At 46.5% G+C, this 24752-nt stretch overlaps 1 protein-coding gene across 30 annotated transcripts in view; it reads left to right on the forward strand.

The window, feature by feature from the left end:
- TSNARE1 (t-SNARE domain containing 1) overlaps positions 1-24752 on the forward strand; it is a 579510-nt gene that overhangs the window by 5851 nt on the left and 548907 nt on the right. For 8 of the 30 annotated variants that reach the window (XM_084848635.1, XM_084848636.1, XM_084848621.1 and 5 more), the window contains exon 2: positions 15678-15735. The exons of 21 other annotated variants lie outside the window; for them this stretch is intronic. The gene's annotated coding sequence lies outside the window, so the exon portion shown is untranslated. The remainder of the gene's footprint in view (positions 1-15677; positions 15736-24752) is intronic. One more of the 30 variants, XM_084848627.1, reaches the window with a different exon arrangement.

Consider the following 24752-nt stretch of genomic DNA (forward strand, 5'->3'; position numbering starts at 1 on the left):
GTGTTATAACAAGGTGTGTGGTGGGGCCAGACGATCCCTTGGGATACTTCCTGCACTATGATTATTAACTTTGTATGCATATCAGAAGAATGGTGGGTAGCTCCACTTCTCAGTCCAGTTTATAGTTCCACTTAGAACTGGTTCAAATATGGATAACATTTCCCATGTGATGTAAGGCATCTTTTACCAGTTGCGTAGGTGATGTAGGCCTCACCTGTTCTGGAAGGGTGCAAACTTGTTATGACAATTTTGTCACATCTAGGAGCGCTTCCTGTGATGTGCTGTAGATGGAGGTGGCCTTTCTGGTATCGAGAGGTGGGAGCTTCAGCCAGCTTGGCAGCTGGCCCAGCTACCAGTTGGCTTCTGGTTCCCATTCAAGTTGCTGGTTTTGTCCTTGAAGACGGACAAAACCATCTTTTCCTCCTAGTGTTCCTGCAACAGCACCCCCCCCCCCACATGACACATTCTAGAAAGATAGGCATGTCAGTCTGTTGTAACAAAAACCAACAAAGAGCCCTGAGGTCCCTTAAAGCAGGGGAGGGCAGAAAGTAGATCTCCAGATGTTTGGGACTTCAAATCCCAGCATTCCTGACCATTGGCCATGCTGGCAGGGGCTTCTGGGAGTTGAAGTCCAAAACATCTGGAGCTCTACCTTCTGCCCACCCTGGCTTAAAGACAAAACAAATGGTAGCATAGGCTTCTGTGGGATGGAGCACACTGTTAGATGCATGACGTGTTAGCCTCAGTCTTGTAGGTAAGTACAGAGAAGAAGAGAGTGGGAGAAGGTGTGTGTGTGTGTGTGTGTGTGTGTGTGTTTTACAAGTGAGAGCAAAAGGCTAAGCAATGCAAGAGATTATTATGCACAAAATAAATGAAACCTGAAATCCAGCCCAACATATAAAAAAGCCAATTGGAGTGGGTGTGGCCACTCCTCACTGGCGGTGAATTGGGGAAGCATGATCAATAGTTTATGTAGACTTCCCCAAAGGGACGATTCTTCTTTTTTGTAGAGAACTAGCCACTCTCATTTCCTATTGAGCCCCAGTCTGATAGTGTCAGACTTGCAAAGGAATTCCATCTCCGTTCTGGATCTTCTTTGAAACTGTTTTTACTGGAGCATGGCAACTTTCTGTTATAGCTAGGCTGAAATGCTCCCCACTGATTTCTGAATGTTACCGTTTCAATGTCCTATTTGTGTACACTTATCCTCTTGTGAGGCAGCAACCAATGAAAGTGGTGAAAGAACACTGCTGCCACATACCATAGTAGTGTGGCTGACGTTGAGATCTTGTTGACTCGTTGAGATAATGACTTTTGAATAGATATGTGACGGAGTTGGCACTGCAGTTTCTTTTGGGATGGGTTCCTGGGGTTGAAACTCTATTCAGTGGTCCCTGTTGTTTGTGAGTTGTTGTTTTAGGGCTTGGGGGGGGGGATTTGAAAGTGATATTAGGCCTTCCACCTGTGGCCTGTGAGGATGAAGGATAATTTTCCAAGATAACCTGTAAATCAGAAGTGGAGAACCTGTGCTCCCCCAGATTATGTTGGACTCGGGCTCCCATCAGCCCCAGAGAGCATTGCTGATGACAAGGAATTATGGGAGTTGGAGTCCAACAACATCTGGAGAGCCAGGGGGTTCCCTGCCCCTGCTGTAGATCCATGATGATGAAGGTCTGCGCATGCTGGTAGGTCCGTGCCATGGTCCTGATCCTCCAAGCCATGGAGGATTGTCCCAATTCACATCTACTGCCTAAGAATCAGTGCCTTGCCTTTCAGCCCATTTTGCCAAATAATAGTTTTTTTTAAAAGCACTAATATCTCCATAGCATCACCACGTAAAAGACTATATAGTAACCTTAGGAAGGGCAGATATTTCAAACAATTAGAAGCCTGTACTTTCCCCCATTTTCATATCGCCAAAAGACGCCCCTGTGGGTCCAGACTCCACAATAAGCTAATGGGCCTCAGCCTTTGGATGGGAATGCTAGCCCCACAACTTTTCCCAGTCACATCTGTTGAGACTTCAGGTAGTTGAATTTGGGATTTTCTTTTACTGCATGATTTCAGGCTCCCTTTCAGTGCAGTTCCATCTTGTTCTGCCTTCAGCGCTTTGCTTCTACATTGTGTCTCTGCATGGACTGCTTTATTTTGGTTAAATTGTGTCGCAGGAGAAAGGTAAGCAGCGTTTTAATTCTTATCAGGATCAATTCTTATTGTTTAAGTATTGAGCGGCATTGTGAGCGGAGAGAATATTATCTAGTACTTTAGGTTGGAGTTGCTATTTAGGGTCCAAAGAAGAACAAAATTGAGTATGTTTTACAAGACCTAATGAAACTTTTACGATCCTAAACAAAACGAAACCCTTCTTCAAGCGTTTGTATGAATTAGGTTTTAGATGCTGTATAACAGGGGTCCCCAAGCTTTTTAGGCCTGTGGGCACACCTGACATTTTTAAAAAGTGCCCTGAGCACCATCACAAGTTGGCTGTGGGGGTGTGTGGGGGGTGATCACAAAACATGATGGGAGTGCCCCCCCTTATCTGTGTTTGTGTGTGTGTTTACGCTTGATTGTACATCCTGTGCGTGTGCTACTCACTCTGGCTTCTCTCTCTGCCCCCTCTTCCTTTCTTTAGCTTTATGTAGGGAGGGAAAAAGGTATCCCTGCAGAAAAATAGCTGGAGGGGGGAGGGATGAAGTCTTCCCCCGACCAAGGACCCTTGGAGAAGCAGGGTCCATGTTGTAAGGGTGGGCTTCGACCCTCTCCGTCCATTCTTTGGACAGAGGACTTCCCCTCTCCCTCCCTATGTAAGCTAATGGATGGATTGGTCTATTGGCTTGAATAGGGAAAGGCAAAGCCCCCCTGCTAAAAATCAGCTGGGTGGGTGCCATGGCACCCTGCTGTCGAAGGTGTAGGTAACCATTGCAGAAGTATGCTTGTACGTGGTAATCTCACAGTAAAACAAACAAAAAGTTTACTAAAATGTACCCAGGAAGCTCTCTTATTTGTGGGAACTATAACACAGTATATATTTTTGGTCGTCGTGTATGATCGTGCATGTGGATATACACAACAAATTCGAATGAATGACTGTGATGCATGTTATGCTTCCACGACTGCTATGGTGTTGTATGGGTTTTCTGACTTATTGGTGAGGCTGAGAGGCAGACCACTAGGTAAGGGGTTTCGCCAGACAATTAGCGGTGGGGGGAACTTCCTTGATAAGAGCACTGGGTGGTTGATCGCATATATAATGGTGGCAGAATTCTAGAAACACTGAGTTGGACTCGATGGTCTTATAGGCCTCTTCCAACCCTACTATTCTATGGTTCGATGAGTTTTGGAGTGGAGGATTAACATGTTGTGCTTCGCTAGTGGTGCTCCCCCCAGATCCTGGGTGCGCACATAAGCTTTGAACACAGGAAGTTGCCTCATATTTAGTCAGATCATTGGTTCATTTAGCTCAGTATTGTCGACACTGAGTGGCAGCAGGGACTCCAGGGTTCCAGGTACAATCCTTTCCTAGCCCTACCTGGAGATTCTGGGGAAGGAACCACGGACCTTCTGCATGCAAAGCAGGTGCTCTACCACTGAGCTACGGCTTCTCCCTGTCATCTGAGATCCATGGTACCCATGGACAAGCCCCCCCCCCCCCCGCACACAGTAATGTCTGCACAGATAATAAGTATCTGCTATAGTGGAATGGTTTTGTGCCCTGCATATGTTGCTCTCTACTTCCCATGGGATTGCAGAAGGGTGGGAATCTCCCATACGAAAGTGGACTAAGGCAAGTTGCATTCGACGAGCAGCCTAGTGAGTATAAACAGGAATATGATGCAGAGTTACAAGACTGTCCCCAAATCTTTTCCTGCATAAGTCATTGTCAAAGGAACTCTGGGGTGCCCTGGAACAAAGTCTGAAAACCACAGCTATAGGTGGGGGTCCAAACACAGCTATAGCAAAAATCTATCTATCTATCTATCTATCTATCTATCTATCTATCTATCTATCTTAAATGAGTCTGTGTTGAACATTCACCAGTTGTGATATTTGGGGAAAAAAGTGCTTCGGGGGGTATGGTGTAGGGGAGAAATATTTCCTGAATTTTCCTTAAATATGCACTTGCCTTAAACATGCAATTCTTCACATTAAAAAAAAAAAAATCACCACCATTCCTTTCCCCTATCTGCTGCTGCTGGGTTGGTCCTGGTTAGGTCTTTTTTCTTCCCATAATGACCCTAGGCAGTTGGGGTTTATGTAGTGAACATGATTCCATCAAAACACTACATTGCCAATCAGATTAGCCCATGTCCTGGTGCCCCTGAGGCTAAACAAAGCTGAGTAACTGTGGGCAGTGCTTCCTGGACCGTATATATGGCTGACCCTCCTAGCCCATCAGGGATCACATAATGAACCGGTGATATCACTGGGGGCAAACAAAGCATATTCAGAGCAATGCTTTCTGAGTAGGCAAAGTGTTTTATCTCTGTTTGCAAAGCAGCCAAAAGGGGAGGACGTTTGATCATGATAAAAATGTTAGTAACGCACTTCCATTTTGGGGGGATTAGCCGCTATCAAACCTGTTTTGCTGGATAGAAAATCCCATGCGTTTCAATGAGTTTTGGCCTAAAGAGGTTCCCTAGCGGGTTGTGCTTCAGATTCAGAACTGAGAAAGGCACCGCATTTGAACCACATTTTGAGGTGTGGTATTTTGCAGTTTGCCTGGGAACTCATTTCACAGAAGGTACGTTCAGCAGTGCAGCTGTACTGTTCCGTTTCTAGAGGCCCCTGGGCTGTCTGGCCATGAGTTTAGGCTGCTACCAAGCCTCTAGCAGAGATCTGATTTTGTCTTCAGAAACGAGGTGAATCCAAAATCAAATGTGCAAGGTACTTTTTGTCGCAGAGCTATTTCTCATAAGCGTCCTCTTTAATTAAATTGACATTTCTCCAAGCGGTGGGTGACAGGCAGGTACAGAATGCCACATTATAACTCCTGAGCTTTATGTTGGGTTGAGAACGGCATTTGGTATGTCAGAGCTGATAGTTCAAGCCATTTAAGTCAACTGTGACTCAGCCACAGCCTACATTTCTGACCTTCTATCGTGTTGCTTTTCCTGTCTGTTGATCAGTAACTCCTTCCTTGGTGTCTTCTTATTTTCTCCCACTCTTGTCTCTGTAACTTGCCCTGCCCCTTGCTTCTCCCAGCGGCACTTAAATGTTCCAGAATACTTTGCAAATCCCAGTTGCCCAAGGCTCAAATATCCACCTCCTACTCTTAATTACACAGTTCTCTCCCACCTGATTCAGACAGAGATGACCTGGGCAGAATGTAAAGTTTGGCATGGGAAGGCAAAAATGCAGTCTCTTCCAGAACAAAATTTGGAAGATCTCCTTGGCTGCTGCTGCAGCAACAACTTCTGTTCTTCTGCAGTAACTTGGCTTTTGGGCAAGTGATTCCTGGATTCGATTTGTACACTTTTAGATGATTTTTGGAAAGAGGAATAGGAATTCAGAAGAGATCTTGAATAGTGGAGTATCCCTCTCAGTCACATAGACACATACACTCTTTCCCCCCACCTCCCCCAGGCAAGACAAATCCTCATCCAGCACTAAGACAAGTCCAGCAGTAAAACTAATTGCCAATCAGGAGTAAACACCCTTTGTATCCATTCCAGATTAGCAACTGGTTTTACTGGAGAATGCTTCTTCTGGCGGAGAGCTACACGGAAGTGAACACGGGATTCCTAACCCCACGGTTGCCCCCTAAAGTGCAAAGTGGCAATATGTATGGGGGGGGGGGATATGCAGAGGACAGTGGATGTCTGGGAAAGGACTGCTTAATAGTTCCCCCATTATTAAGCCTTTCTGAGGTGTTTTTGGACCAGTGGGGGAAAGCAGATGCTGGTGGCGGTGGAGTTTCAAAGAAGAAATAGTGCTGATGGGGAGCTATCCCATATGCCATTTTGCCCTCTCAAGTGTGCCTCCTCTGTAACTTTGCACATCAGTGTTGCAAATGGGTTTGGGAATCATCTGCTCCTAAGAAGGATTGGAGGGTGCAGGAGCTAGGTCTCTTCCCCACACTACCCACAAACTGATTGCTGATAGGTCTCATATCTGCAACGGCTGTTCTGTCCACATACCTCCCCCTGCCCCCGAGTTGGTAATTACGAGCCCTAGGTTTTCCCCAGTGGCTGCTGTTTGCTGATCCCTACTGTACACATACCTTCGTGTTCTCCTTGCCATTTTGAGAACCAGAGGCTCCTGTTCTTGCGCGATTTATGCCAAAGACATTCCTGGTGTCAGAGATGACTACTTCCCATCAAGATTTCATATAAAGTGTGGCCATTAAATTTCTGCAGGTCTCCTTTTTTTCTTTCCCTTTTTCTTTTTGTGCTTGTGTGTTCATTGTTGAGAAGAATAGATGCAAAGTTAATGGCTGGAACGACAGCTTAGATCATTTTGATCACCGGCCCTGGGTGCAGGTCAGGTCTTTTGGTGGAGGACAACCCCGATAATTGCTCTTGGCTGCAACTGGAGCAGCTGAATACTTAATCTGGCTTTAGATTTAAGTCTCTGCAATAAGTCACAGAGCAAAGTCTCCACTATCCATTCTTGTCGCGATGGGGAAATGTAGATGAAATGGAACTCTGCTGACACATTGGCTACCAATGATTCTATTTTAAAAATGCTGTGCCTGGCTGTTTTTTTCTTTCTTTCTCTCCCCCCCTCAGCTCACTATTTATTACCTATTCACCTGCCTTGAAACAGGACCCATAATCTTTGATCAATTGGGTTTGTAAAGTTTTTTTTAAGATGCATTGTACCTCTGCTAAAATGCGTCTTTGTAACTTATCCTACTCCACTGTAATTAACTCTGTTGTGTCTGATTCTCTTTGTGAAGGGAAAACAGGGTTGGGGCTTGTATGTGTGTGAACATTGTCCAAGTCCCAAGCAAGAATATCTGGGCAAAGGAGTTGCTGGAAAAATGCAGGCATCCATTTGGCTGCACGTCAAGGGTTGACGCCACCTTTTCATCCTTGCCCACTGCAGCTAAACTACAGTTCTTCATCTTGGTCTGTGCACTAAGCCTTACCTCTCATATGTTTGCAAGGGCCAGTCCCAGTGGTGGCTTCTGTATCCTTTAAGACAGGGGTGCAGAAACTCAGTCAACCTTTTGGGATTCCCCAGTTGGCCATGCCCCCTTTCTCTGACCACGGATTGTTCCGTGCTTTTCTGGCTTTTATTTATTTATTAACAATATTTATCTGCTACTCCATATCTAGAGCAGATTTTGGAGCGGTGAACACCAGAAATAAAACAGTAAAAGAATAAAAAGATTAAAACACCACATTAAAATTACACTTGTTTAAATAACATAATGCCAATAAAAAAAGGTGGCTGGTCAGTTAAGGAAATGACTCCTGGAAGAGTGCTGTTTTCAGGAGGCGCCGGAAACAACATAGTGTTGGCGCCTGCCTAACCTCCAGGGGCAAGGAGTTCCAAAGAAAGGGGGCCACCATGGTGAAGGCTGTTCCCCTGTTGGACTCCAATTGGGCCATAGGTCCATATGGAACCACCAGGACCATGCCCTCCAATGACCCCAGTAACCGGGCAGGTTGATGAGGGAGAAGGCACTCTCTCAGGTATTCTGGTCCCGAGTTGTTTTCCACAGTTCCCCCCGTTCCCTCCTTCTGAAAGGTTTCAGTGCCTCTCTGAAGACTTAGCTACTGGCTCTAGGAGATGTAAGCTAAAATATGCAGGTACTATGGCCCCACCCTTTTCCTTTTGGCCCTGCCCACCTCTGGAATGTGGCCCCCAAGAGGTTCTCCAAAATGGAATTTGACCCTCAGGCTGAAAGAGGTTCAACATCCATGTTTTAAGAACTGTACAGTAGGGAAAACTCTTCAAGACGTGTCTTCTCCTGACACTGCTGCATTAAGAACATAAGAGACATGCTGGATCAGACCAAGGGTCCATCCAGTCCAGCACTCAGCTCATACAGTGACCAATCAGGAAAAACTTCCTGAGTGTCAGAGCAATACGACAATGGAACCAATTACCTGGGGAGGTGGTGGGCTCTCCCACACTGGAGGCCTTCAAGACGAGGCTGGACAGCCATTTGTCGGGGATGCTCTGACTTGGATTCCTGCATTGTGCAGGGGGTTGGACTTGATGGCCTTGTAGGCCCCTTCCAACCCTACTATTCTATGATTCTATGACTGGGAGCCCACAAGCAGGACATGAGTTCAACAGCATCCTCCCACCCATCTTCCCCAGCAACTGGTGTACAGAGGCTCACTGCCTCTGGTACTGGAGGTAGCACATAGCCATCAGGACTATTTATTATTTATTGTATTTATATCCCACCTTAGTAGCCATTGAGAGCCTTCTTCTCCAGGAATTTGTCCAACCCCCATTTTTTTTTGTTTTTTTGTTTTTGCAGAAAACCCATGCCTGATCAGATTTGGACCATGCTGGTTTATGCTGCTATTCTTCTTACTATACTTGGTTACTCGTTTCAATTTTAAGGGCCTGATTCTTTTTTTCTTTCTTTCATGTGTGTGTACAATTCCATGCATAGCTGCTTGTGGTTGTACTGCAGCATAGATTTTGTAGTCTTAAAGCTGCACAGTCTTACTATTTATTTATTAATTAGATTTATTAGCCGCCCATCTTGCTGGGTACCTGGCCACTCTTGGCAGCGTAAAATACAAACAACAACACAAAATACAACAAATCAACTGAATAAAACAACATTGCTCTAAAATAACCCGAACCCACCCCAAATGCCTGCCTGAACAGCCAGGTTTTCAAAGCCCGGTGGAAGCTCATCAAAGAGGGGAATGGTGGAGGTCACTAGGGAAGGAATTCTGCAGAGTGGGGGCCACCATAGAAAAGGCTCTCTCTAGTCCTCACCAGCCTAGCTGATGGGACAGACAGAAGGCCTTCCAAGGCCGATCTCATTGAGTGACATCCCTGGTGTTGCTGGAGGTGCTCCTTAACATAGAGTGGGCCGGAACTGTATAGGGTTTTAAAGGTCAATGCCAACACCTTGAATTGGGCTCGGAAAACAACTGGTAGCCAGTGCAACTCCTTCAGCACTGGAGTGATGTGATCTCGCTGACGGCTGCCTTTAATCAGTCTTATTGATGCATGGCTCTCTTTAAGAATGGCTTGGCATAAAAAGGCTGAAATGTAGCAAGAATATAGACTGTTTGGCGTGGTCAAATGCAAGTAGGATGGGAATGAAGGTGGTTTGGTGCAAAAAGTGACATGAAAGAATGCAGATATTGCAAAAACATATAGCTCAGCAAAAGGACATGTACTTTGCATGCAGGAAGTTCCAGATTCAATGTGTGACATCTCCATGGCATCTGTCCCTGTGAAATTTAGACACGCGCACACACAATTCCCAGCCCTGCACTCCTCAACTGATCTATATAGATTCGGTGAGGGAGAGCATTTTCCTTACCCATTGCTGAGAGAAGCTCACTTTCTCAACAGTGATGAGGAAAATGGTTTGCTGCTTGCTGGAGATAAGCCCTTTCTCCGGCCGACTGAAGGAAAGGGGTTATCTCCAGTTAGCAGCACAATGAAGTCGAGCCCTTTCCACTCCCTTGGCACTGGGGCAGGGGAAAGAGGAGAGACCTGGGGAAAAGTCTGGCAGGCTGGATTGGGATCTCATGGTGGTGGTGGTGGTGTGTGGGGGGGGTAGGTTCCCCATGCCTGGCTTATAGAGTAAGTGGTAGTAGATGGATAAGTGGTCTGATGCAATAAAAAGCAGAGAACCCATGTGGTGTGGTGGCTAGAGTGTTGGACTGGGACTCAGGAGATCCTGATTCTAGTCCTTGCTTAGTCATGAAACTCACTGGGTGACTTTGGGGTAGTCGCTGATTCTCAGCCTAACGTACCTCACAGGGTTGTTGTGAAGACAAAATGGACGGGGAGGACTGTATGAGCTGCCTAGAGTTCCTTGCAAGAGGGGAAAAAAGGGGATAGAAATGTAGTAATGATAATAAACGGAAATAGGGTCAGCATTGTGTGTTCTGTTTCCCCTCTCTTCCTGGTGGAAGGCTGCCATTTTTGTACCATTCCAGGCTTTATTTTCTGGTTGCCAACGTCGACACAGCCCTGTAAATCACCAAGCTAAAAGGCTACCTCTCTGTTGTGTTGTGCGTTGCCTGATTTCGTGTTGATCCATGTTGACAGTAATCAAAGTAAACTTTTGGTGGTGGTGAACTGCAAGGCCGCGGACCGCGGTGGCTTAGTGGTTAAGACGCTGAACTGTAGACCGGAAGGTCGGCAGGACGGCAGTTCGAGAGCCGAGTGCCGCGTGACGGAGTGAGCTCCCGTCTTCAGTCCCAGCTCCTGCCAACCTAGCAGTTCGAAAGCAAGAAATTGCAAGTAGATAAATAGGTGCCGCTTCGGCGGGAAAGGTAACAACGTTCCGTGCACCTCGGTGTTCAGTCATGCTGGCCACACGACCACGGAAGCGTCTTCGGACAGCGCTGGCTCTTCGGCTTAGAAACGGGGATGAGCACTGCACCCTAGAGTCGGACCCGACTGGCTGGGGACACCTTTACCTTTTAATCTTTTAACTGCAAGGCACTAGTGTTACCCCCCCCCCCTTTGGAGAGTGACACGTATGCTAATGCCTCTGGACGTAAGCAGGAATTACCTCATTCTAAGATGTGCAACCAAGCAGGTGGTGTGCCCCTTGTGATGGGCATCCCTTGGTTAGAAGGAGTCTTGCTCCTTGTGCACTCCAAAAATGTAAATTCGAAATGCATCTGACACACTGAATGGGTTGATTAGAAATACCTGGTTCATTGAGAATAGGGAGGAGTGTCAGGGGTCCTGCAGATGGGAATGTCAGGCTTGAGCCACAGCTGGCTTCCAGAAGATTTAGGCTATGGGACACTCTAGCACAGGGGTGTGGAACCTCCTTCAGCCCAAGTGCCGAATTCCATTTTGGAGAAGCTCCCAGGGGTGGCTTTCAAGTAGAAATGGGGACAAAACCTGGGAAACCATTAAACAATAGAATAGGGATAAAACTTGGGGAACCAATAACAGATAGCTGATTGGGGGGGAAGGGGGCATGTTCATCTGGGGAACTCAGGGGGCCAGGTTTGGCATTCAGGAAGAATCCTCTTTGGAGCATAACCTAGAGCTCTCTAAACTGAACATTTCAGAGGAGTTACCTGTTTCAGGGACCTTTAGGTTGATCAGAGGGGTTAAAATCCCTTGTCTCACTCGGAGGAGCATCATAGCTCCAGGGAGTGCAGGTGCTTAAAGGTCAAGGCTCAGTCAGCAGATACATAAGTGTCTGCCTGAGGAATACAGGCTTCTTGTGAGTAAAACTCTCCTTATGAGTAGACCTTTTCTCTGGTGACTCAGATGGCCTGCAGCTGTGCCCTGTGTGGAACTGAATGCTCAGGCTTAAAAACCTTCACTTCCAGTCAGAGAGCTGCTGGAACAACGTGTGTTCTCCAGCTCTCAGACACTTGTTTCAAATTCCCTGGCTTGATTGTTCTTTGTTGGACCCTATGTGTATGGACCGTTAGAACAGACTTTGCTTCTGGTACTGCCCCTTGATGGTTTCTAGCTTCTCTGTCTTTGCACCACCTCAAGCAGGACTGATGGCCATTTGCTCCAGCTCATCAGTGTAGCATGTTTATACCAAAGGTGCTTTATAATGGAACAACTATATCATAAATATAAGTAATTATATAATTAAAATTAGTAATTATCACAGAAACACAAAATATAAAAAGCCAGCAGAAAAGCAGATGCAGTCAAAAGTCCTCAAGAGGCCTCATGCGGCTGTTAGCTTTTTAACAACTGGTATGCCTGGCAGTTCTTTCTGGGGAGAGGGTCCCACAATGCCATGAGATGCCATGACCAGAAGACCATCTCCTTGCTGACAGTGGTGACGCCTGAAGCCACTAGGGACCTGATTATTCTTTATAATATAAGCAGCCTTCCCCAACTTGGTGCCCTCCAGATATTTTGGACTACAACACACAGCATTCTTCACCATTGGCCATGCTGGCTGGGGCAGATGTAAATCAAAGTCCAAAACATCTGGAGGGCGCCAGTTTGGGGGAGGCTGGTATAAGAACACGGACTCTGTAGCACAGGCCTCCCTAGGGCTTATTTTCAACTGCTGAAGGTATTGGAAGTATTGGAGCTGTCCATGGTCCTGAAGATCCCATGTCAGACCAGCTCCCTGCCTTGTGTCTCTTTCATTTGCTGTTGGGCCTCATGAAGGCTGAGGCCTACAGAAGCAGAGAGAGAGAGAGAGAAGGTCAGGCTTAGAGGCCTGGGGTTTTCTGCTGGGAGGGGGTAACCCTGGAGTAGTTTCATTTCTCCGGTTAAGTGTCAGTTCAATTTCTCCACTTAAATTTCATTTCTTCAGGTTTGAAGCAATACTTTCGGTTTTGAGGGAGGAGGGTATATAAAGAGAGCGAGAGAACCAGGAAGAGAGAGATAGGCAGATCCTGAAGTGAGAGCAGAGTCTGAAGAGTGAGCTGGAAGAAGCAGCCTAGAAAAGTGTAAGGGCAGCTAGGGTAAAAGAACTTGCATTTTGCAAATTTTATTTTCCATTAATACCTTTTGTATCACTCAGCTCTCTTGTGTAAATACCTTTAGTTGTGATTTGCTAGCTTTAAACTTACCAGTAAACTGTTGTGGTTAAACCCTGTGTCTAGAGTGTCAGTCACCCCATGTTTACAGTCTGAACCCCACGTTTCTGGGAAAGAGAGGATTGTAGGATGTTAAGGGACTTTAAGGAGGCACGAGGTCCTTAAGAAGTTGCTCAGGAGGTCCAGTTCATAAGTGGAACCTTGATAGTCCTCTATCTTCATGTAATCACAGCTGCCTAGGAGAAGGAAATTCCTGGAGGAAAAGGCTATCAATAGCTACTAGTCCTGATGGCTGCCAGTAGTAGAGGCAGTAAGCCTATGTGCACCATTGTTGAGGAACATGGGTGGGGGGGTGCCGCTGCACTCATGTCCTGCTTGTGGGTTCCTGGTCGACAGGTGGTTAGCGATTGCATAAACAGAATCCTGGACTAGACGGACCCTTGGTCTGATACAGCAGGGCTCTTATGACTACTGCAGAGATGGGAATCTGTGACCTGCCACTGTTGTGGGACTCCAACTCCCATCAGTCCCAGCCAGCATGGGCTATGGTCAGGGATGCTGGGAGTTGTGGCACTCCAGATGTTATGAGACAACAAGTCTTGTCTTCGGCCCACTGCCTCTCCCTTACCCTGTACACTTTGGCCAGTCCAAATGGGACAAGCTGTGGAGATGTAATTGCCAGGTGTGGTGTTGATGGGGCCATAGAGAAAGAATGATGCTGTGAGACCCACTCTCTTGTTCTGTGAGCAACATCTGCTTCTCCGGCAACGGTTGGGCCATCCTTGCATTTTTCAGTATATGAAATACAGAATGAAACCTTGGCCTTTGAGGAAGCATCAAGGCCGCTGCATTGAGCACAATAGAGCAGATATGTTTGAAATGAAAGTTGGAAGTGTTGGCTTTCTTACTCTAAGGACAACTGGGGTTGTTTTGTTTTAAATCTTGGCCTGCTGCATTGAACTGTTTGTGCTATGGGGGCTGAATTGTATGCATCCTGTGGAAAGCATTATATTAGCATTGGTAAAATTGAAAGATAACATAATCTCTGTAGCTCCTGGCATTCAAGGAGAGGACGACATCCAACATCATGTCTAGTTTGGCCCATTGTCACATGGTTAGCTCTGGCATCCTTTAAAGAAATAAAAATAAAATAAAGGACAACAGCAAATAGCCAGTACGGGGCCTGCTGTGCCAGTTGGGGACCTGGTGAGGGGTTAACCCTTTGCTCCTGCTGCAGTTCTGGTTGTACCCCCCACTTCCCGGTGCCAGCTGTTTTCAATGGGAGGAAAACTGATGAGTTTCTGTGGTGGGAATTTTTTAAAGACTGCACACCATGGCTAACTACATGCCTAACTTCATGTCTAGTTTGGTGCTAAAGAGCTTTTCACTTACAAATTATCGTGTATGATTTTCTCACTTTAGGCAGTGGAGGCTGGTGGCTGTGATGTCAGTGGGGCATTGAAACCACTCCGGGTTTCAATCAGAACTCTAAAGGAGCTCTCCAAGGTGTAGAAGCACCTTGGATAGCTCCTTCAGAGTTCTAACTGGTTCTGACTCAATCCTGGAGCGGATTCACTGCCCCACTAACATCAGAGCCACCAGCCTCCACTGGTAGAAGTAAGTAACCTGGTGCCCTCCAGATGTTTTGGACTACAACTCTCATCATCCCTGAATATTGGCCAGTCTGGCTGGGGCTGATTGGAATTGTAGTCCACAATATCTGGAGGGCATCAGAGGTTAGCTTCCCCTGGTGTAGGGCATTTTTAATATCTGATTGGGGCAAAGTGAAATAGAGAAGCAAGACAAGTTTAGTTTTAGCCCAGGAAGGTAAAGCAAACATGGAAAGGGAATATAGTAGTAGGCTTGATGGGACTCGAAGTGTCAGGAAGCAGGAACAAGGCAGGCAGACCTATATAAAATAATTCTTAGGGCTCCAGTTCTATGAGTGACTGAAATGAGACATAAATGGGGAAGCTATGGTAATCCAACAGATTTGCTTTCTGAGGTGGATATTATTCTGTTAGGTGGACAATGTCCTTGAACCTTCCTCATGTCTGATTCCATCCAGTTTTACTTTGTATCAAGGGATCAAGCTATTGGCAGACGTGTGTAAAAAATTCTTGCAAACGGTAGTTGGAAGGGGAAAAGGGTGACTGGTTGCAGGAGTCTTACCCAAGCTAGTTGGTCGGGCTTCAGAACAGCCATGGAACGTGTATTGGGGTGTTGATCCAAACGCTTATGCCATTGAAGCCAATGAAGTGACTTGATGCATTTCATCTTGGATTCTCATTCCAATGTGCTTCTGATCTAATGAAAACAAGGACAGCCATCTGTCAGGGATGCTTTGACTTGGATTCCTGCATGGAGCAGGGGTTAGACTCGACGGTCTTATAGGCCCCTTCCAGCCCTACCATTCTATGATTCTATGATATCCAAGACAGTCTGTGGAGTTTCAATTGATATCCGAATATGCATCAGAAAATCAATGGAAGTAAAGGGATCCCTAGCCAGGAGTCAAGGAAGTACTTCTTCAGACTGCGCATAGTTAAACTATGGAATTCGCTGCCACAGGACATAGCGATGGCATTGGACAAATTCTTGGAGGAAAAGGCTCTCAGTGGCTACTAGTCCCGATGCCTATGTGCTACCTCCAGTACCAGAGGCAGTGAGCCTATGTACACCAGTTGCTGGGGAACATGGGTGGGAGAGTGTGGTTGCGCTCATGCCCTGCTTGTGGGTTCCTGGTTGACAGCTGGTTGGCCGCTAAATGAACAGAATGCTGGACTGGATGGACCCTTGGTCTGATCCAGCAGGGCTCTTCTTATGTTCTTACGAGTCAAATGTGTTGTATCGAAGACGGTTCATTCTGAATTGTTCGGATGATAAAGAAGGAAACCAGTTTGCACTGTACAGTTTAGGAAAACTGTACAGTTTAGGAAAATATTGCCCTAGTGGGGTAGATCTATGGGGCTTAGATTGAAACCTCTTAGAAATAGCTTGTGATCAGTTTCTTGCCACTCTTCTTTGTCTACCCAGCAGAAGACCAGCTGCAAGTGCCAACGTAAGAAGGGCTCCTGTCTATGAAGGTCAAGGGGTAAAAAATGTTTCTTTCGTGCTATGTAACACTGCAGAGGATGCCTGAAAATTTCTACCCCCTCCTTAAAAGAACAGCAACAAGCAGTAGTGGTAGATGGTGTGGGGCATTTGCTTTTGGCATTTGAGTTACCTGTGGGCACATTGAGTTACTGTGGGCACATTGAAATGATAAGCAAATAAATGAATTAAAGATACATTTAGGTTTTTAATTTTTGTTGTTACTTCCCGTATTTATTCTATGAATTTTTACTGAAATGTACATGTGAAAAAAGAAAATATTTTTTATAAATCAGTTTTAAAAATAGGAACATTATTTGGATCTCTCAGTTTCCCCAGTAGTATCTCTTTATCAAGGCAGGCCACATCCTGTAAAGTTATCTTGAAGAATTTACTTAACCATTCTCAGAGTCTTCCAGTCTTTATTTTCTGATGATGGCAGCTGCTTATTTTGATGGCAAATGATACACCACCATTCCAGTAAATCGGCTCCTGTCTGTTGGTGGACAAAGGAGAATTTATGATTTTGTCTTCTATATAAGACCGCAGAGAGGTTCCTAGAAAGGCTTATCAGAAATCTGACAGCCATAGCGGGGACTAATCCAGCGGAAGAATAACCCACAGGACCACCCACAGCACCTAGAAATGGTCCTTAACTCCTGCAGCCATGCTAAACTCCCCCATGGGAAGAGATGGGCACAGTGATGCCAACGTTGAGGTAAGCTTCCCTTGTTCCCCATGTATCATCAATGGGAAGAGGAAGCTTTGGGCATGCTGAGAGTTTGTAGGCACCATGCCTCTGTCTTCACTCTCAATGTGGATCCCAGTTGTCTAGCTCAATAACTTCCCTGCCTTTTTTAGCAGGTTGTAGACCAGCTGTCCCCAACTCGGTGCCCTCCAAATTACAATTCCTGACCATTGGTCATGCTGGCTGAGGCTTATGGGAGGTGAAGTCCAAAACATCTGGAGGGCATCAGATCATGGAAGACTGCTGTACTAGTTAGCACCTTCTGATTAAAAACAAATGTGTGTGTGTGGGGGGGGGGGAGGAAACCCCTTATATCTGTTTTAAAGTAAGCTTCTATCTCTCTTTCCCTCTCCCTGGTAGATCTGATGTTAGCAACAACACATTAAAACCTCTAACTAGGAATGTTGTTTACGCACTCCATGTCTCTGAGTGGAAAATTACAATATGCCACTCATATTCCCCGTATGTTTCTCATCAGTTACTCTTCTTTTTTCCCACCCTGTGTGATGGTGCAGTGATTCTATATCTGGGTTGCAAGTACTGTAGGAAGAAATCAGTTTCTTAAGAAATCCCCTCTCTCCCCCCACCCCCATCTCAACCTAGCCACCAAGAAAAATGTTTCAGAGAGATTTGGGAAGAGAAATCTAGTGCAGCAATAACTCCTTTCTGTGGTCTGCAAAGGGCTTGATATCTACAACAAAGGTGCTGTGCTGTGCAGATATCCGGCTTCAGCACTCATGCTTCTCTCAAGCCTGCACAAATGTAACCAGGCCTACCAGGAACCATTTTCCCAGTGGCTGTGCTCTTGTAAGGTAACTTGGCTTGGAATCCTATCCAGACCCTTTCTTTGGCTGGACCCTCATATTCTGTTGTGTGAGTATGGGTCAGGGCAGTGCTGGCTGTAGTACTGGGGTGGGAGTGCTGCAAGCAAGACAACCTTGGCTGGCCACCTTAACATGGAAGAAGCGGGGCGCTCAAATCGAGAGTATCAGTGGGCTGAATTTGCAATTGAGGGAATTACAAATATACCCCCGTGTGTGTATGTATTTATTTCATTTATATCCCACCTTTCTTCCATCGTGGAACTCAAGGTGGCTACATGTGGTTCCCAGGTGGTCTCCCCTCCAAGCACTGACCAGACCCAAACCTGCTTAGTTTCATTGCTAATTGAGAATTTGCTGTCGCTATCTGCAAATCCTCTTGGGTGCCCCTGGCAAAGTGAGTGTCACGTTCTCTTGGCCCCCTGCTTCCTCATGCATACACACAAGAAGGGAGGCTTCAGTCTCACACCTTTAATTCACTATTATCAACAGGTTCGTTACAGATGCAAGATCCCCTAAGCCTCTCAGGCTACAAAGGAATAACAGCAGGGAATCTAACTGGGAGCTACAATGTTGCTAGCAGTTTGAACAGGGTCTTGCTGGTTAGAATAACTTAGGGAGGGAAACCCCTCCCATCCAGTGATGCTCCCCTACGTCGACCCTCACGCATCGCCAGCCGGGTTGACCGCCTGAGCTCCACCTCTAACTCTTCCCTCTTTCACGCTGCAGTCTAGCATCTCTCAGGTCACACCCCATTCTCTCCCCTTCCCCTCCTCCTCCTGGATTCTCACAGAGGAGGGAAGTGGGGGGGCTTCAGGCCCAGCCATCTGAGTGCTAGCCTCCTGAGAAGCACGCCTCTCCATATTTGAACTTGCTGGGGAAGATGCCTCCCCCGGTTCTGGCTGTTCCCCTTCTGAATCTGAACTGCTAACTATCTCCATATGCTCAGAATCAATCCTGACAGTGAGAACCACAGCAAATTCCCAGCCTCACTAATGTTTGGAGCCAACCCTTTGACATGGGTCACTTAGAACAGTGGATCTCAACCAGTGGTACACAGAAGTAGTCTAGGTGGGAGATGGGGTTTTCATACCGGTTACGAAGAACTCGCTCTCCCTTAATCCCCATGTCCACCTGCAAGCGTGATGTGCCACCTTCTACCTGCCACGGTTTATTCATCTGTGACTTTTAAAACTACTAATAGAAATACTGCTTTTGTTTGTGTTTTCGTCGCAACAATAACATATATTCCCAATTATAGTCCTGCAATTTATTTATTAATCTTTGTGTTTTACAGTGACAGTAGCAGTAAAATGTATAGACAGTATTATTACAATTTTCAACTACTAATGGAATTACTATTTTGGCTTGTTTGTGTTTTAAAGCCATAGCAATAAAATTTACTCCCAACGATACTATTGCACTTATGTCCCTAAATGTAGCCTTAAATGATAAATGTAATAACAGAATGCCTCTAAACTTATAAATGTCCCTTCATGAGCTTTTTGATTCTATCACAGTGGAATCCAGCTTCTCTGACAGAGTGACTAGTGGGAAACAAGATATGAAAGGCTGAGAAACATGGACTTAGAACATGGAGTCGGCCATATGATGATGCTTCTGTTTATCACTCGCTCACAAATCCCAGAGGAACAAATAGCTGCAGATGTGATCACTTGTATAGTTCCGTGGACATAGTCTAAAGGCACATGAGGCAGCCACCGTGCTGAAGCTTAGCAGGTTTGGGTCTGGTCCGTGCCTGGAGGGGAGACCACCTGGTAACCACATATAGCCATCTTGAGTTCCGTGATGGAAGATAGGTGAGATATAAATGAATGAATGCTGTTGCCTTCATCCCTGACATTTGGGCCAGCATCCATGGAGTCATTTCCGCAAAACCCCATGGCACATTGGGTAGGCTAATAGAAGTGGCAAATAAACATCTTCCCCTGAGCTTTCGCACACATTTTTTCACACGCTTGTGTGAGGAACGAAAGGAGTGCACACCCAGTGCTGAGGGATAAATGACACTCTCTCCTATAACTTACATATTTGGACTAATTAAATCTGCAGATAATACTGTGTTGAAGACTTGGTTTATTAAAACAGGCTGTTGACAGCCCTTCGTAGGATTTCAGGTGTCAATCAAAAAACACACAAGAACGCCTACTTGGCTTCCTCTTCCCAGCCAGCTTTTTCAAGGTGCCTAATGAAATCTCTTCTTGACAACCATAGCAACGAGCCCTGCTGTGTCTCTCATGTTCGAACCATATAACAGGTTGACATTCCCCTACTTGTTGTGTTTTGTGGAGGGTTTGGAACTTTGCTGGCATCCCCTGGTTGAATTCAGCTATCCTGCCATACCATGACTGAGTCAGCTGGAAGGGAACTGGAAACAAAGCCCTGTGAAGAGAGACTGAAAGAACTGGGCATGTTTAGCCTTGAGAGGAGAAGACTGAGGGGAGATAGGATAGCGCTCTTCAAGGACTTGAAAGGGTGTCACAGAGAGGAAGGCCAGGATCTCTTCTCAGTCATCCCAGAGTGCAGGACACGGAATAATGGGCTCAAGTGATAGGAACCCAGATTCTGGCTGTACATCAGGAGAAACCTCCTGACTGTTAGAGCAATACGACAATGGATCCAATGACTTAGGGAGGTGGTGGGCTCTCCCACACTGGAGGCATTCAAGACGAGGCTGGACAGCCATCTTTCAGGGATGCTCTGACTTGGATTCCTGCGTTGAGCAGGGGGTTGGACTCGATGGTCCTGTAGGCCCCTTCCAACCCTACTGTTCTATGATTCTATGAACTTGAGAACTCGCAACTCGTGGCCGTTGAGGTTACTGCACCTGGAGACGGGCGTTGCCCAGCAGATGGAATATGCAAGCAGCCTAGCAGTGGTCAAGGGTGCCTTGTCTGTCCACATGAAAACTCAGACTATGGTTTGAGTTCTGAACTCTGGTTCATGCAAATCATGGTTTGTAGTTATGCCTGAGTGGAACCATTTTGTGTGGGGGATGTTTATAAAATATGTAGACAAATAAACTAGAAGGACGTATGACACAGCATCTCACAGGAATTCAGGTGTGGCTCTGGTCATTCCCAACATCTTTAGTCATTCGGAAATGAATGTATGAGGGCACTTGAAATCAGTGGAGACTGGTGGCTCCGATGTCAGTGGGACAGTGTGAATCCACTCCAGGCTTTGGTAAGAACCACTCAGAACTCTGAAGGAGCTATCCAAGGTGCAGAAGCTCATCCAGTGTTTGAAATTGGTGATGATACCAAATTTTGAATCCCAGGAGCTGGAGCACACTGTAAATGATAAGCATCCAAAGCAAGTGGGCTGTCCTTGGGCAGAGTACTGGTGCCCAAGAAAGTTCTGGACACCTGCAATAGCATCAAGAACATTTGAGCACCCTATACACTGATTTACATGGGGGTAGCCTTAAAAGCCCCACTGTGATCTGATGCATGCATTGAGTTCTGATAAATTGCAGCCCCATTCTCTTCAAGGTCTAGTAATGCTTTTACATGCTCAATGGGTAAATCCCACTGAGAGTCCAGTGCCCCCTAGGTTTCAGGAGAGAATTCAACAGCTCCTGCCCAATTCTATGTGGACACTATGTAGATGTTGGTGAACAAACTGAGGCTCAGTCCAGACCATATGGTAGTACGGTAGGTAGTAGATAACCTAACCCAGGATTGGGTGCACTACTTGGTCTGCATGGGGTAGCCCTCCCTCTGGAAGATAGGGTACACAGCTTGGGGGTGCTCTTGGATCTGGCACTGCCCTTGGAAGCTGGCCGGGTGCTGATCAGGTGGTGCTGACAGCCAAGAGTCCTTTGCCCAGCTCCCTCTGGTTTGCTGGCTTTGGCCTTTCTTGGGGAAGAAAGATCTCTCCATAATGATTCATGCTTTAGTCACTGCTTGTTTAGATTACTGTAATGCAGTCTACATGGGGCTCCCCTTGAAGAGTGTTCAGAAACTGCAGCTAGTGCAAAATGCAACAGCTAGATGTCTGTCTGGAGTGCACTTCGTAGACCACATTTGGACCTCCTTCACTGGCTTCCAGTTTGTTTCTGGGCACCTTTCAAGGTGCTGTTTTCAACCTACAAAGCCCTAAACGGTTTGGGACCAGGAGATTTGAAGGACCTCCTTCTTCCACTTGAACCTGCCCATAATGTATGATCATCCTTGGTTATATGTCCTACCACCTAGAGAGGCTTGGTTGGTGGGTTCTTGAGGCAGGAACTTTTCAGTTACAGCCATCCTAAACTCTTTGGGGGAAGAGAGGGATCCAAGTGTGATAAATAAAATGCATCAGTGGAGGCTGGTGGCTCTGATGTCAGTGAGGTGGTGAATCGGCTCCGGGTTTCAAGCAGAACCAGCCAGACCTCTAAAGGAGCTTCGCACCTTGGAGAGCTCCTTTAGAGTTCTGACTGAAACCCAGAGTGGATTCACCACCCCTCTGACGTCGGAACCACCAGCCTCCTCTGAAAAGCAGGCCACCAAAGGGGTATATGGGAATCCAGCTGAGAAGGGCCAACACTCAGTAGAGTTATCTGAGCTTGTCCAGGATTCAGAGCTGAAATAATGGCCTTGTAGAGCCGGCTGGTGTGTCACAGTTTGGCTTTCAGGGCGTGTTTTTGTAGTGTGGGCAGTATACGTTGGGAGAACCCTACCTACGGAAGATGTATATGTGGCTCTCACTTCTGGCAAGCTAGCTGGGCGACACAGAGAGCAAGATGTTAGAGCTTGGGGGTTCCTTGCATCTTAAAGCTGCTGCCCACATTGGTTTCAGCTTCTTGCTGAATCCCGTACCTTTTCTTGGCCTGGCCAAGCAGGTTGCGGCCTTCAGAAACCATGTGATGTGGTAGAAGGCTTTTCTGGAAGCTGTATTCCCTGATTCCCCCCCCCGCCCAGTCAGGAGTTTTGTTCCTGATGGCTAGAGTCAATAATGTCAAGTCTGTGCAGGTTTCTGCTTCCCTCCCTGAAATGTTGCAAGTGAAGTGAGTGAAACCCACTGCCCCATGCAGTATTGTATGCTGCCTGTCTCTGGCTCTCCAGTGATTCCCCCCGGGAGCCCTCTCTCCAGTGCGTGGCCTCCAAATCTCGCAGAGGGAAGGAGCTTTTCTATTTCTTTCTCCCTTTTTTGGGTATCGAGCAAAGTAACAAAACGGGATTTCCTACGGTTTCAAACCTGTAGGCGTTGACTCCCCCTACTGGTCTTCTGCAATATGGCAGCTACTTCTGTGAAAAAAGAGACGCCCAGCTCCTAGTTTCACATGTGGATTCGCATTGGTGTCTGAAGTTAAATCTGTAGCCTGCCCATTCCAAAGCTTGGAGTATGTACACACTCTCTTTCTCCACTCACTCACACAAAATATGGTTATGATCCTCTAACCTGCTTAGTTTGAACTCCAGAAAGAATGGCTCAAATGACCAAACAAGCCAAGAAGCAGCAGCCCATTTGTAATCCTTTAACATAGCAGACATTTCAACCATAGAATGGCTTCTGTTTGTTTCTGATGGTATCTGGTGCTTTTGAACCCCATAATTTAAAAAGCGTGTGTGTGTGCATGCACGCACATTCATCCATCCAAACCACAATAAAGCAATTGTAAAAACTGATAACAGAATAATAAAAGTAAAATTAACAATTAAAATCAGGGAACACCATGCACACCACAGCATCCAGTAAGGTCTTAACTCAATTATAGGCCGAGGTAAATAGGTATGCTTTTAGGGCCCGCTTGGAGGTCTGTGTCAGGGTGGAAACTGAGCCGATAGAGCCCCAGAGCAGTTCTGATTCTGAGGAGGAACAGCAATCCGTGGCAGAGGGGCCAGCTCATCCCTCACAGGCACTGCAGCTGGCAGAGATTCCTCCTGCCAGCATTCCTGGGATAGATAGTGACCCTGGCAGCAAGAGAGTGCGGGAGGGGGGCTTGCTAGACGCTTGACACAGACACAGACGCAGGGAGCGATGATCGATGGAGGGCGCAGGCCCGTTTGGCGCGCAAGCAACGGTCGCATCCTGTGGACCCAAGGGAAAGAGGGAGGGTCTCTCCCTAGCCCATAAGTTCAGGGTCTTCAAGTGATTCTCCTTCAAACGGGGATCAACTGCCTACTCGGAGCATAGGCTACTCTGCTGTTCCTTGCTTAGTCACTGGTGATTAGCATCTGAAAGAGTCATTAAGTTGTAAAAGGATTAAAGCCTTGAAAAGAATCCTTTTGTCTGTGTCTTGAGTTGGCTATTGGAGTCTACTGAAAGAGGCCGCTAGGGCGCTCCTGACAGTCTGTAGTGATGGGACCTGGCGGACATCAATTGGAACAGAGTTTCAGAAGGGGGGCGCTACCGAAAAGGCCCTGTCCCACATTAGGTAGCTGATTTCTCCCCTGTTCCTACTGCTGAGTGGGGAGGGCTGTAATTTCTTCCCACTGCAACAGTGCCCCCAAGTGCTGTCCCTTGCTTTCCTCTGGTAGGAAGGAGCAGTGGCTGCTTGCTTATAAGGGAGAATGTACAGTCATGGGAATACCATTGGACTGAAGGCTAACCCTGCCACCTTTCCCAGATGACACCAGTCCTTAAGACTTCTTGTGGAGCATCCTTCTCATGGCCAATAGGTCTGTGAGCACCTAGGAACCACAATAGCTAAATAAAACCTCCATGTTCGATGTGCCTCCAAATACCATTTTCGGAGGGGAGAATTGCTGAGGGAGGGCTACCACCTCGATGTCTTGTGCATGGGCTTCTCACAGGTGTCTGGTGGACCTGAGCCGGGCTCATCCTACAGTAGCTTAGGTATGTAGCAAAGGTAGGACTTGCCGACTTCTTAAAAACCCCACATAGTGGATGGTTGGGCTTGCTTCGACAGGGATCTGAGCTCTTCTTGGTCTTTTTTGACTGCCGAAGTAGCTTTTTTACAGCGAGGTTTCAGTGTTTGGACCGTTGTGAGATCAGGGTTTCAATTCGGAGCACTTTGTAATGCAAATCTTTGTGTGTGGTATGTGGGCTTGTGCGAGCATGCGCTCTCTCTCTGAAAATGTACTAAATTGCCATGTGGTTCAGGGATTTTGTTTGTTTAGCGTTAATGTTAAAATAACATTTGTATAAGAGAGCTACTATTATTGTTATTATTATTACTATTATTATTTTGGTTGCTTTTGCTGAGATTTCAGACTTGATAGGTCCCTTCTCCCCCTCCCCTCCCCTCCCCTCCCCTCCCCTCCAAAGAGATGCGTTCAGCAGTTAGTGCTCCTTGTCGTGGACATCTTTAAACTGCTATTTGGAGCGGGTTTTTTTTCTTTTTCCCCTTCAAGTGTTTGCTTATCTTTGCCTGCTGTGTGCAAAATCCACTTTAATTGATCTTTGCAGACTGCCTGCAACAGGGGAGGGAGAAAATATTTAATGCATTGTTTAATTCCTCTTGGCTTTCGCCCCACTTTT

Source organism: Heloderma suspectum, chromosome 4 (assembly GCF_057233095.1).
Source record: "Heloderma suspectum isolate Gila_16-S chromosome 4, 16-S_ref, whole genome shotgun sequence".
NCBI lineage: Eukaryota > Metazoa > Chordata > Lepidosauria > Squamata > Helodermatidae > Heloderma > Heloderma suspectum.